Genomic DNA, 11,803 nt, shown 5'->3' with positions numbered 1-11,803 from the left:
GTATCATTTGTTCTTTGGAGTTGCCTTCCTTAATAAATATGATGAATAACCAAATCTAATTCTGGCAATAAATAAAATGGCACAGTTATGATAATGTGAGGAAAAAAAAAATGGGACGATAGGAGGAATCTTGCTCTGTTCTCCTTGGCATTTGTGAATGGTTATAATTCATGTTTGCTGGTTTATACATTTACATAACTTGTTCTCATTTATGTAACTTATTTATGTAAGAGGCTGTACTGCCGCCGTGGCCTTTGTGTGCTGCACAACTTCTCTCCGAATCAGGAAGTCTGGAGCTAAGCAATCACCGGCAATACAACAGGTCACTCTTCTGTCATTCTGTGCCACCAAAAGGGATTTGCATGCACTTTATGCTGCTTCTTTTTAAATTCAAAGGAAAGAGAAATTATCTTTTCTCATTCATTTTCTGAAATGTAGACTTTGGTCTATGACTCAACCAGCAGCCTGCAATGGAGACAAAAACCCTGCAACTTGGCCTCTGTGCCCCGAAGAGTTTGATGGGGCCAAGAGCTCTCCTCTTTTTTCCTTTAAGCATTACTTGCCCCTGTCATTCTTTGATTGTGAAATAGTAAAGCTGTGAGACTTGGGTTTCATTTCAGTTTTTTAGTGTCTTCTAAAATGAGATCAGTTATGTAAGCGTAAAGAGAAAAACGTATCTGTTTCCTAATTTGGAAAATGCTTATCACCATCACTCCCTGCCTTATCCCTCCCTGCCCCACCCCCACAGCATAAAAAGACTTTCTGATATAGTTAGGTAAGTTCCTATTTAATAACATAACACAGTGATTTTTTTTTTTTTATACACGAGTTAGATGAAGATGTATATTTGAACCTGTTTATTTTTGGCCGTGTGGGTGAATTCACCATTTGTGTTTTCACATTCTTACCTTTAAAAGAAACTGAACTGAAGCTTTAAAGAGCCAAGCAAAATTGTCCTTTAACCCTAATTCATTTCAGTTGACAACATCCTACACAATGCACTGAAAGCAATAAAAGCTAAAGCTTAATATAATCAGCATGTGTCCTATAGCTAATATACAGAGGGGAGGGGCATTGGAGACCACCTTCTCACCCTCTCATTTTATAGATGAGAGAACTGAGAGCTGAGAAGCTGCTGGTTTAATAGAAATCCCACTGGAATGGGAACGTGCTGACCCTATGCATGCCTCTAGAACAGAGAGGAAGACACCTGACTGCTCGGGGCCTCAGTCGCTGTCTGTAAAATGAGGGAATTGGAAAGATCTCTAAAGTCCCTTCCGCCTCTGGAGCCGAGCCCTAGGGGTTTTAATGAACACAATGAGAAGAGGCAGAATTTCTCAGCCTCTGAAACACAGCAATGTGACACCTGATGAAAATGTAACAGCAGAAGTTGAAGGCTGAGAGTAGAAGAGAGTATCAGGAAGCACACTTTGTTGGCATGCACCCAGCCCTGTTCAGAGGAGGAGAAGCCAATCTCTGGGACGTGAGTATTTTCAGTCACTGGACAGGGACACCCTCTTGCCCCATACACCAACCTGCTAGCCCCTACTGTAAATCTGTGAAAGGCTGGAGGAAAGCCCGTGGGGGTGGGTTATATAACTTGGGCATTGATGGGAAAGTTTATATAAGATGCTAAAAATATATACTATATGATTGCTATAATGGTGTTCTAAGTTTTTGGACAGCCCTAATGAGGACAATCTGAGTAGGTTAAATAGAGGTGATAGTAAGTAGATGTCTAAAGCCAATTGCTGCAATGACTACTCTAACCAAGGTCAGTTTACTACTCATTAACTAAAATCTTCTCTGCTGTCCCCACGGGGAATGCTGTCGAAGTGCCCAAAGAGAGCACTTACTAAGGACATCATTTTTTTTTTCCTCTCTTTCCTCTCATAGAATTTTTTAAAATTCAGTTTTATTGAGATATATTCACATACCCTACAATCATCCACAGTGTGCAATCAGTTGTTCACAGTACAGCATATAGGTGTGCATTCATTGCCAAAATAAATTTTTGAACATTTTTATGACTCCAAAACAAAAAAATTAAAAGAATAAAAATACAAGTTAAGAAGATCCAAAACATCCCATCCCTTAATCTCCCCCTATTATTCATTTAATTTTTGTACCCATTTTTCTTGTTCATCCATCCATACACTAGATAAAGGGAGTGTGAGCCACAAGGTTTTCACAATCGCACAGTCACACTGTGTACTCTACGTAGTTATACAATCGTCTTCAAGAATTAGGGCTACTGGGTTGCAGTTCAACAGATTCAGCTATTTCCTTCTAGCTATTCCAACACACTAAAAACTAAAAAGTGATAGCTGTATAGTGCGTAAGAATGCCCTCCAGAATGACCTCTCAACTCCATTTGAAATCTCTCAGCCACTGAAACTTTATTTTGTTTCATTTCTCTTCCCCCTTTTGGTCAGGAAGGCTTTCTCAATCCCTCAATGCCCGGTCCAGGCTCAACCCCGGGAGTTATGTCCCTCTGTACCAGGGAGATTTATACCCCTGGGAGTCACGTCCCACGTAGGGGGGAGGGCAGTGAGTTCACCTGCTGAGTTGGCTTAAAGAGAGAGCATAAGGGCACCATTCTTAATTCTTCTCTCCTAATACTCTGAAGAATCTAGAGATTCTAAGTAGGTCATCTATATTCTATTTTATTGGTAGTCAAATTGATCAAATGAATGTATTTTCTAATATTAAGCTGTTAAAAAGAAATAGATATAGGAATAAATCCCATAAATTATTTTGACAAGTTCTAAGAATAACTAAACATGAATTCCGGGGTATCTCCAACTCCCCATATATAAGCTCCTTGAGAGCTGAGACTTCTGCCTGCCTTGTTTGCTGATACATGTTTAAGCACTTAGGGCACTGAAAAGACACTAGACAATCATTGCTGAATGAATCTGCCTCCCCCCAAAGTTAAGAATATCACCTATTATTCTTCATTTTCTTTTTTTCAGTGACTAAAAATCCATTTACCATTAACACGCTAGGAAAATTTATTTTCTCCATTTCTCCTTTCTTTCCTTCACACATCACATCTGGTTGGCCAGAAAATCCTTTTGAGTCTACCTTCAGAATATATCCAGAATCTAACTCGTTCTCACCCTCTCCTGCCACCACCCTGGTCCAAACCACCATCATCTCTCACCTGATTACTCAAACATCCTCCTAACTGGCCTCTGCTTCTGTCATTACCCCTCTTCATTCCAGCAGAAACAGCACCTAGAGTGATCATCTTAAAATATAAACCATAGTGTTCTGAAAAACATGGCATTTGCTTCCTGTTCCACTCAGAAGAAAATCCACAGTCCTGTCCCCACCTTCCAACATCTCTGGTCTCATCTCCTGCTGGTGTCCCTGATCCTCATGCCTTCTAGACACACTGGCCTCTTCCTTGCTCCACCTCAGGGCCTTTATTCTTTCTGTTCTCCTTACCTGGCTGACATGCTCTTCTGAGAGATATCCACACGCTGCCTTTCTCTCTTCCTTCAGACCTGTATGCATGTGTCACCCTCTCTATGAGGACTTTCCTGTCCCTACCACCTCCCTTTCCTGATATTTTTTTTCTCTTTAGCATTTATCACCAATGTACTGCATATTTTGTTTATCTTGTTTATTGTTTGTCTCACCCAACAAATACAAACTCCATGAGCTATTTTTTGATTTTTTTTATGGTGAACTGTACCGTATACACATAACAGTGATAGCATTCAAAGTACAATTTCACAAGTAGTTAAAGAGAAAATTTCAAAGTACGTCATGGGTCACAGTTCCAAAACTTCAGCCATTTCCATTATTGTAAAAAGTAACATACATTCAGAAAGGTGTCATCTCTCGATGTACAGCTCAACAGGCAGTCATATAGGTAATTTCAAAAATTGTTATGGGTTCTTTTCAGTCATTCCAACACCCCAGCTTTCAAAAAAAATCTATAATTATATAAAGTTTCAGTATTCATAGACCTTTGTTAAATCTTATCTTGTTTGTTGCTACCCCTTCCTTTCAATCTCTTTCTTCAACTTTTAAGGGTGTCTAGAGAGTGAGCCCCCTAACTTGTTCATATTGAAAGGGAGTGTCAACAGTATGGGGAAGGGGGCTGCATCTGACAGTTGATCTTAAAGAGGCTGTTTTCTCTAGGTTTTAGGACTTGTCTGGTATAGGAACATTCTGGTGGATTTAAGTTTCTAAAAGATAAAACTTAGTGAGTACATCTTATATAGAATCTCAGGTAGGGACCTAGGTATTTGGGGACTACTTTTGGTAAGGGCATGGCATGCTGTGGCCATTTGGGATGTCTAGCTGGAGCTTTCATAAGAGAAATCTCCAGGCTAACCTCTTGACTCATTTGGGGTCTCTCAGCCACTGTGACCTCAGCTTGTTACCTTTCTTTTTCCCCCCTTTTGGTCAAGTAGGCATTTTCAGTCTCTCGCTGCCAGGTCCAGGCTCATTCCTAGAAACCATGTCCCATGTCACCAGGGAGATTCATTCCCATGGGAGTCATGTCCTATGTAGGGGGGAGGTTAATGAATTTATTTGCTGAGTTGGGCTTAGAGAGAGAAAAAGGCCACATCTGAGCAACAAAAGAGGTTCCCTGGAGGTGTCTCTTAGGCATAATTTTAGGATGGCTCAGCCTCCTATTTACAACCCTAAATTTAACAAGAGCAAGCCTCAAGTTGAGGACTTGATTTATTAAGTAGTGGGTTCCTAACTTCTCTTAATATATAGTCTATCCCAAGATAAACAGTTTCTTACATTATCTTCATTTAGTTGTACAATCATCATCACTCTCAACTTTAAACAATTATCATAAGATAATACATACCAGAGCTCTTATCAGCTGCTAATTATTCATCCCTAGTATTAGTGTAGAGTTGGTAAGATATTCCTATTAAATATAGACACTAATACATAATAGGTAATTTTTCCATACCACTCTGTTGTTAACCCTCTGCACCAGTGTCATACCTTGTAAGTGTATTGTGCTAACACTTATTTAGGTTTCTGGTGCTACTCTGTGGGTTACTCACCTTTAAACAACCATTTACGAACTTGTTCACCTTCAGTGCATCATTGATACTTATAATCCCATTAACGAGCCATAGTCTACTTGACCATTCCCATACCATTAAAATCACCCTCATTATCATATCTGTACATATTAGATTATCATTCCCCCTTCACTAGCTTCTATCTCTAGGTCCCTTATATTCTATGTTTTAAGACACTTATTTTACATTTTTCACAGAGTTCACATTAGTGTTAACATGCAATTTCTCTCCTTTTGTGTCTGGCTTATTTCACTCAGCATTATGTCTTCGAGGTTCATCCGTGTTGTCATATGACTTAGTTCCTTCTTACTGCTGCGTAGTATTCCATTGTGTGTATATATATATATATATATATATATACACCACATTTTGTTTATCCACCCATGAGCTATTTTTAACTATTCTGTTGTGCCTCCAGGGCCTAGAACAGTGCCCGTCACATAGTAGGTCCTCAATAAAAAACTGTTGAATGAAAAAAATGGAAAATGTGCTACACACAGACATATTGGTTTTGATGCTCAACTTCTGCTTGTGATGATTATGGTCACTTGTACAACAAATGGAAGGTTGAATAAAGTCTATGTAATTAAGGATGTGGATTGGAAACTCTAACATGGTTTCCTAAGACAAGATCCAATACAATAATTATATTTAAGAGAGATAAGTAGATATAAAGTTGTAATATCAGCTTACTTGAAAAGGAATAAGTAGCCCTACTGATGAAAACCAAGTGAATTTACCTCTTTGGAAAGTTCATGAATTGTGCTGGCAATTTGTGGTCAACTCCCCCACCCATCAAATATTTGATAGAGAACCCCTGCCACTGCTTCCCTCATACATGGTTTTGATTTACTGATGCATTCCCAAGATCATACAACTTGGTTGGGCTACCACCTGGTTTAAAGGATTAAGGCATGGAGTCCAATTTTTCTTGTCTCATTTTCAACTCCTGTGTAACTTCTTTAAAATCTGAATTATTACATAAATCATAAATGATTCAAGATTTCAATTCATAAAATGAGTGATATAGATAGGGTGAATATTTCTATAGAGATGGGGAAGGTAAGAATTTGGGGTGGGGAGGGCACTTGGGTTGGTGAAGGAGAAGGCCAAGCATGGTAGGCAAGAAGGTACCTGTGACTAGGTCAAACATGATGATCTATTTCCCAAGATGTTCCACAAGTTTGGTGCTAAAAAAGGGAGAGTTGGGAACCTGGATGATGGAAGAATTCATGACCAGGAGATGAAAATGTACAGATCAGAAAGTGAAGACAAGGACATAAGGGTAGAATAAATAATTAGATCAGGGTTGAGAAAGTCAAGAGAAACAAGAAGAGAAAGACATTGAACAAATAAGGTCTATATGCATTACAGATCATCATTATTAAGTGTCCAGTGCATGCTTTAGGCCAGGCTGGTTTAGGACATCAGACCAGAGAGAAGGATGGACATTTCTTTCCAATTCCAAAGTAAGTACCTATCTGAGGGGACTGTCTTCCAAACTTAAGTGAAATGGGTTAAGCAAACAACACGAAGAACCCTTTCTTCTAGCATGAAACTAATTACCAAAAAATCAGCACAATATATTAAAGGGTTTAAACAAGTTTAAGAAAGAGGGATACATTAAAATACAAAGGAAAGTCAGATTCAACCAAACTTTTAGGTTAGTTAAGAGAGGACAATGATACTTTTCCATGATCCATTCCTTTGATTTTTCTTTCAATAAGAGAAAACTGGATTGGATGGTCTGGGATCCGATCTAGTAGGACATATTCTTTCATCTTCAATTCCCTTATGACTCTAAATCATAAAAATAACTTTGAATAAAATGCCTTGCAATCAGAAACATCTTGACCAGAGAGTTAAGTAAAATACAAAGTATAGGAATATGTTTCAGTACATGTGTCAGTTTTTTAATGACCCCTCCCACCCCCAGCTGACCAGCTCATATAAACTCCCAAATCCCATCCTCCAATTTAATCTCATTCCAACCCTGGTCTCTTTCTGTGAAAATTCTGGACCTAATTTCGTAAGACCTCTGACTCCAGCTCTTAAATTCTTAGGTAATCAAAGTGTGAAGTAAACCAAAGGTTCCCACAAGCACATTTAATTCCCAGGGTAACTTTGCAACAAGTACCTTTTGGCCTCAGACAATTTACTAATTCAGTTATCAGTATATCACTGTCCCCCATAACATCATTTCAGGCCTAGAAGAATTAAGGCCTCTCCCATAGAAAGTGCCTTTCCAGATTTAGATCAAACCTCTGAGTAGCAAGGGGCATTTTGTTTCCCCTAAGTGAGTTGTAGCCAAGTTTATCTGACTCCAAATATAAATAGATAGTTCAAATATGGCCAGCAATAGCTGAGTTTATTGAAGCTTTCATCTATATCTGTTTACATAAACAGCTTGCTTAAAAGAATGCTTTTGAATTGTTTATATGATAAATCAAGCTTTAGTTTTGTGTTTGAGAAAACAGAACTACTTATATGTATAGGAAAAGCAGGCGGCTTCCAAGACAGTGTTAGTTATAAAGTTAGTTATATGGCGCGTAGTAAGGTCCCTTACTGTGTCACCTGCAGGGCAAGCCGCCTTGATTCTGTACACTTGGGGGGGGGGGGTTGTAATATAATTTCTAAAGTTCCTTCCAGCTGAGAAAGACTGCTTTTTCATAATTTTCCAGTGGAAAATGAAGGCAGTTTGGATACCACACGCGGAATCTCGCGTTTTGTCATTTATAAACAAAACCTGCAGTGGGGAGGCCGGTGCTGGGGAGGCGGTGTCTACGCATGCGCGCCTCGCTTCCGACAGCGCCCTAGGCGGTGGCGCCATCTTTGGAGGGAAAGGGGTGGCTTTTGGGCACGAGTGCGAAGTGCTGTTTGGTGATGGCAGAGTCACAGTGGGCAGGGGGAGGAAAAGAGGCCCCCCACCTTGGGGTGTTTAGGCCCAGGTGGAAGCCGGGAGGGAGACGAGGTTTACAGTTCACATTGCGGAATCTGAAAGCAGAATCGTTGGTGTTGGGGTGAGTGCCCCGTCCTCAGTGCGCCCCTGCATATCCGCGCCTTTGGATGGGCGCCATCTGCACCCAGGTGCCCGGATGGTCCTTGGCACCAAAGGCTGAATAGGGGTGCTCCACCCCTTCCTCAGACGCCTGCTCTGGGGCAAAACGGGGGCCTCCAGAGGACACCACTTGTCCACCTGCCAGCAGGGCCTGTCTTGATAAAAGAGAACCATGAGCAGTGAATATGTCAAACTACTACACATGGCTGACAGCAGCTGTGCAGTGGGCATGTTTAATACCCCCATAGAGAAACTGCAGTGGCCAACTGTAGGAGGGAGAGTATACTGTATTCAAGTATGCACTGATTTGGGGGAGTACTTTATCCAGGTGAGCAAAAGAGAAATGTTCTATGTGCACAACCATGTGCAAATGGTTACTGTGGGCATCGCATCACCAGTTCAGCCTGGAAATGCCTGATGCCATGCTGCTGGCCCCACAAGCTGCAAGCTGTGACGCTATGTCAGGCGTAGCTGAGACAACCAAGGAAGAGGCCACAAGCCTACAAAGTTAACCAGGCTGCTTTCCTTGAAGTTTACGATATTCACCCCACAGTTCCACCTGAAGCTTGCTGTTGTTTGCTCTTTTTACCTTCAGTTGTGTCCCCCTACAGATGCAAAAAATCTTTTTGCTCATTGGGAAGACTGTTCGACTCATGAGATCACCAGTGAAGACTTACAGCTGTAAGTACAGCTGTACCCAAGCCACTCTGGACAAACCTGTGTTTGAGGCATAAGACAAGGAGAGCCCAGTGACCACAGAGCACCATGGAGAAGGGGGTGATGATCAGTTCAGCGTCCAGAAGCTTCCCATAGCCCCTGAAGCATTTGGAGCCACCTCTCCTGGTTATGGTGTGGGATAGGGAAAGGAATCCAACATGCTTCTAGTCCATTTCATGTTAATGGAAGCACACTTCTGAAAACTACACCTACGGAGCTTGACAAAGGGGATGGGACAGTAGCAACAGCGGTAGCAGGCACCACAGCAGGTGCCACGGACATGGCAGTAACCAAGTCTGCAGACTCAGGGCTTCTAAAGACAGCACTAGAAAGAGTAGCTTCCATGGATCCTGGAGGAAGCAGAACCATCATGGCCATGGAAGAAGCTTCTGACATGTCCTCAGAAGGTCTTCACATGGTTGGAGCAAGTGCTGCATGTCAGCAGGAGCCACCAGTCTCTTCCCAGAGGGTAGCACAGACGTGACTGTAGTAGCAGAGGCAACCGGCAAACCTGTTGCAGAAATAGTTCAAGGCCCAGTAGTGGGTCTCCTTGTCTCAGCCATGCAGAGCGAAGGTTGCATGAGTGAACAGGATGGAAGCCAGAGAGTCTCCTACATAGGGCTGAAGGAGGGAGAGAAAGGAAAAGAACAGAACTCTTGTAGAAGGCATTCCCATCACCATAGAGGAGGGAAGACATGTCAACTGTAATCTCATCCTTCTCTGGTCCTTAGCCCACCATTGGAACCTCTAGGGGTGAAAAAAAGTTCAGAGCAGACCAGGGGCTGAGGACACAGCTACTCCCTCAATAAAAACACTACCCTCAGCCCCACCACAAAGGAGTCTAAGTTACTGCAAAAATTGTTAAGAAACCAATCTACACTTTGAAATGTTCTTTTATTGTATGTTTGTTTTCTTTTTAACTTTTTTTTTTTCATACAGTTGATTTAAAAAAGAAGGGAAAGTTAAAAAAAAAAAAAAGAAAAACAAGGGAAAAAAAAAAGATGTAGTGCCCCCTTGAGGAGCCTGTGGAGAATGCAGGGGTATTGGCCTACCCCACCCCCATGGTTGCTAACATGACCACAGACATAGGGGACTGGTGGTTTGATGGGTTGAGCCCTCTACCATAAGTTTTACCCTTGGGAAGACGGTTGCTGCAAAGGAGAGGCTAGGCCTCCCTATATTTGTGCCTAAGAGTCTCCTCCTGAATGCCTCTTTGTTGCTCAGATGTGGCCCTCTCTCTCTGGCTAAGCCAACTTGAAAAGTGAAATCACTGCCCTCCCCCCTACGTGGGATCAGACACCCAGGGGAGTGAATCTCCCTGGCAACGTGGAATATGACTCCCGGGGAGGAATGTAGACCCGGCATCGTGGGACAGAGAACATCTTCTTGACCAAAAGGGGGATGTGAAAGGAAATGAAATAAGCTTCAGTGGCAGAGAGATTCCAAAACGAGCCGAGAGATCACTCTGGTGGGCACTCTTACGCACACTTTAGACAACCCTTTTTAGGTTCTAAAGAATTGGGGTAGCTGGTGGTGGATACCTGAAACTATCAAACTACGACCCAGAACCCATGAATCTCGAAGACAGTTGTATAAAAATGTAGCTTATGAGGAGTGACAATGGGATTGGGAAAGCCATAAGGACCAAACTCCACTTTGTCTAGTTTATGGATGGATGTGTAGAAAAGTAGGGGAAGGAAACAAACAGACAAAGGTACCCAGTGTTCTTTTTTACTTCTATTGCTCTTTTTCACTCTAATTATTATTCTTGTTATTTTTGTGTGTGTGCTAATGAAGGTGTCAGGGATTGATTTAGGTGATGAATGTACAACTATGTAATGGTACTGTAAACAATCAAAAGTACAATTTGTTTTGTATGACTGCGTGGTATGTGAATATATCTCAATAAAATGATAATTAAAAAAAAAAAGAAACCAATCTACAAGCAGAATTGGCTCTTTCTTCATAAACTTCAAAGTCCACCTTGCTGCACATGGTAGAGAGGTGAACATCAAGTCTAAGACTGTGGACGAGAGCAGTGTGGAGGAGGAGAGCATGCAGCCAGCAGGGTGTGGCAAACAGATGGAGATCACTTGGACCATAGCAGAAACCAAGGAGCCAAGTAACCTTTGAAATCTATCAGCAAAGGAGTCAGAACATGGAGATCAAGGTGTTTCCAGCTTGGATTGATTTAGTTTTAAGTATATAAATAGATAAATAACATATATATTCGAAGAATGAAACTAAAGAAAAACATAAAACACCAAAGACACATCTCTTTTCTTTTATCAAGAATTGCATGTTCGTATGTTTCATATGTTGGAGAGAAATCTGAGGTAGGAAGAATCAGAAGATCCCTGCCTTCCCTAGAGTGAAAGCATACTCGATAGGCCGTTCTTGTCCGCAGAAGAGTTTCTTTCCTTCCATTTCTCCAAAACACACTAGTGATTCTCAAACTACAATGGACTTATGAATTTTCTGAGGTGCTTTTTGAAATGCTGATTCCTTTCCCTAGACAAACCAAGCCATGAGCTCTTGGAGTGGGACCATCGCAGATGATTCCGATAGAGATAATCCAAAACCTGGACTCAGAAGAACACTGGTATGTGGCCCAATGTGAGAATTGGCTTTGAGAGTCACCAAGTATGCCCTGCAGGTTTTCAGGTAAGTGTGCTCCTTCAGTGTTATCAGATCTACTGTGTGAATTCATTAACAAAGATTGGAATAAGAGGTTACTATGTGCCAGACCTTGTTTTAGGTGTTGTAGTAATCGAACCTTTCACTTGAAGATCTGATTTCTATATTGCTTCATACAGATCTTCCTTATTGTTTTTAGCTGCTGCCTAGTGTTCCACGGTATCGATACATGCTGTCTAACCATTCTTTCGAAAGGGGAGAGGATGGGTTGGAGAGGAGGGGCAATGGCCCTCTTTATTGTTATCATTTTGATGTTTATCTTTGC

Source organism: Choloepus didactylus, chromosome 3 (genome assembly GCF_015220235.1).
Source record: "Choloepus didactylus isolate mChoDid1 chromosome 3, mChoDid1.pri, whole genome shotgun sequence".
Taxonomy (NCBI): Eukaryota; Metazoa; Chordata; class Mammalia; order Pilosa; family Megalonychidae; genus Choloepus; species Choloepus didactylus.
Note: the sequence above shows the minus strand (reverse complement) of the source record.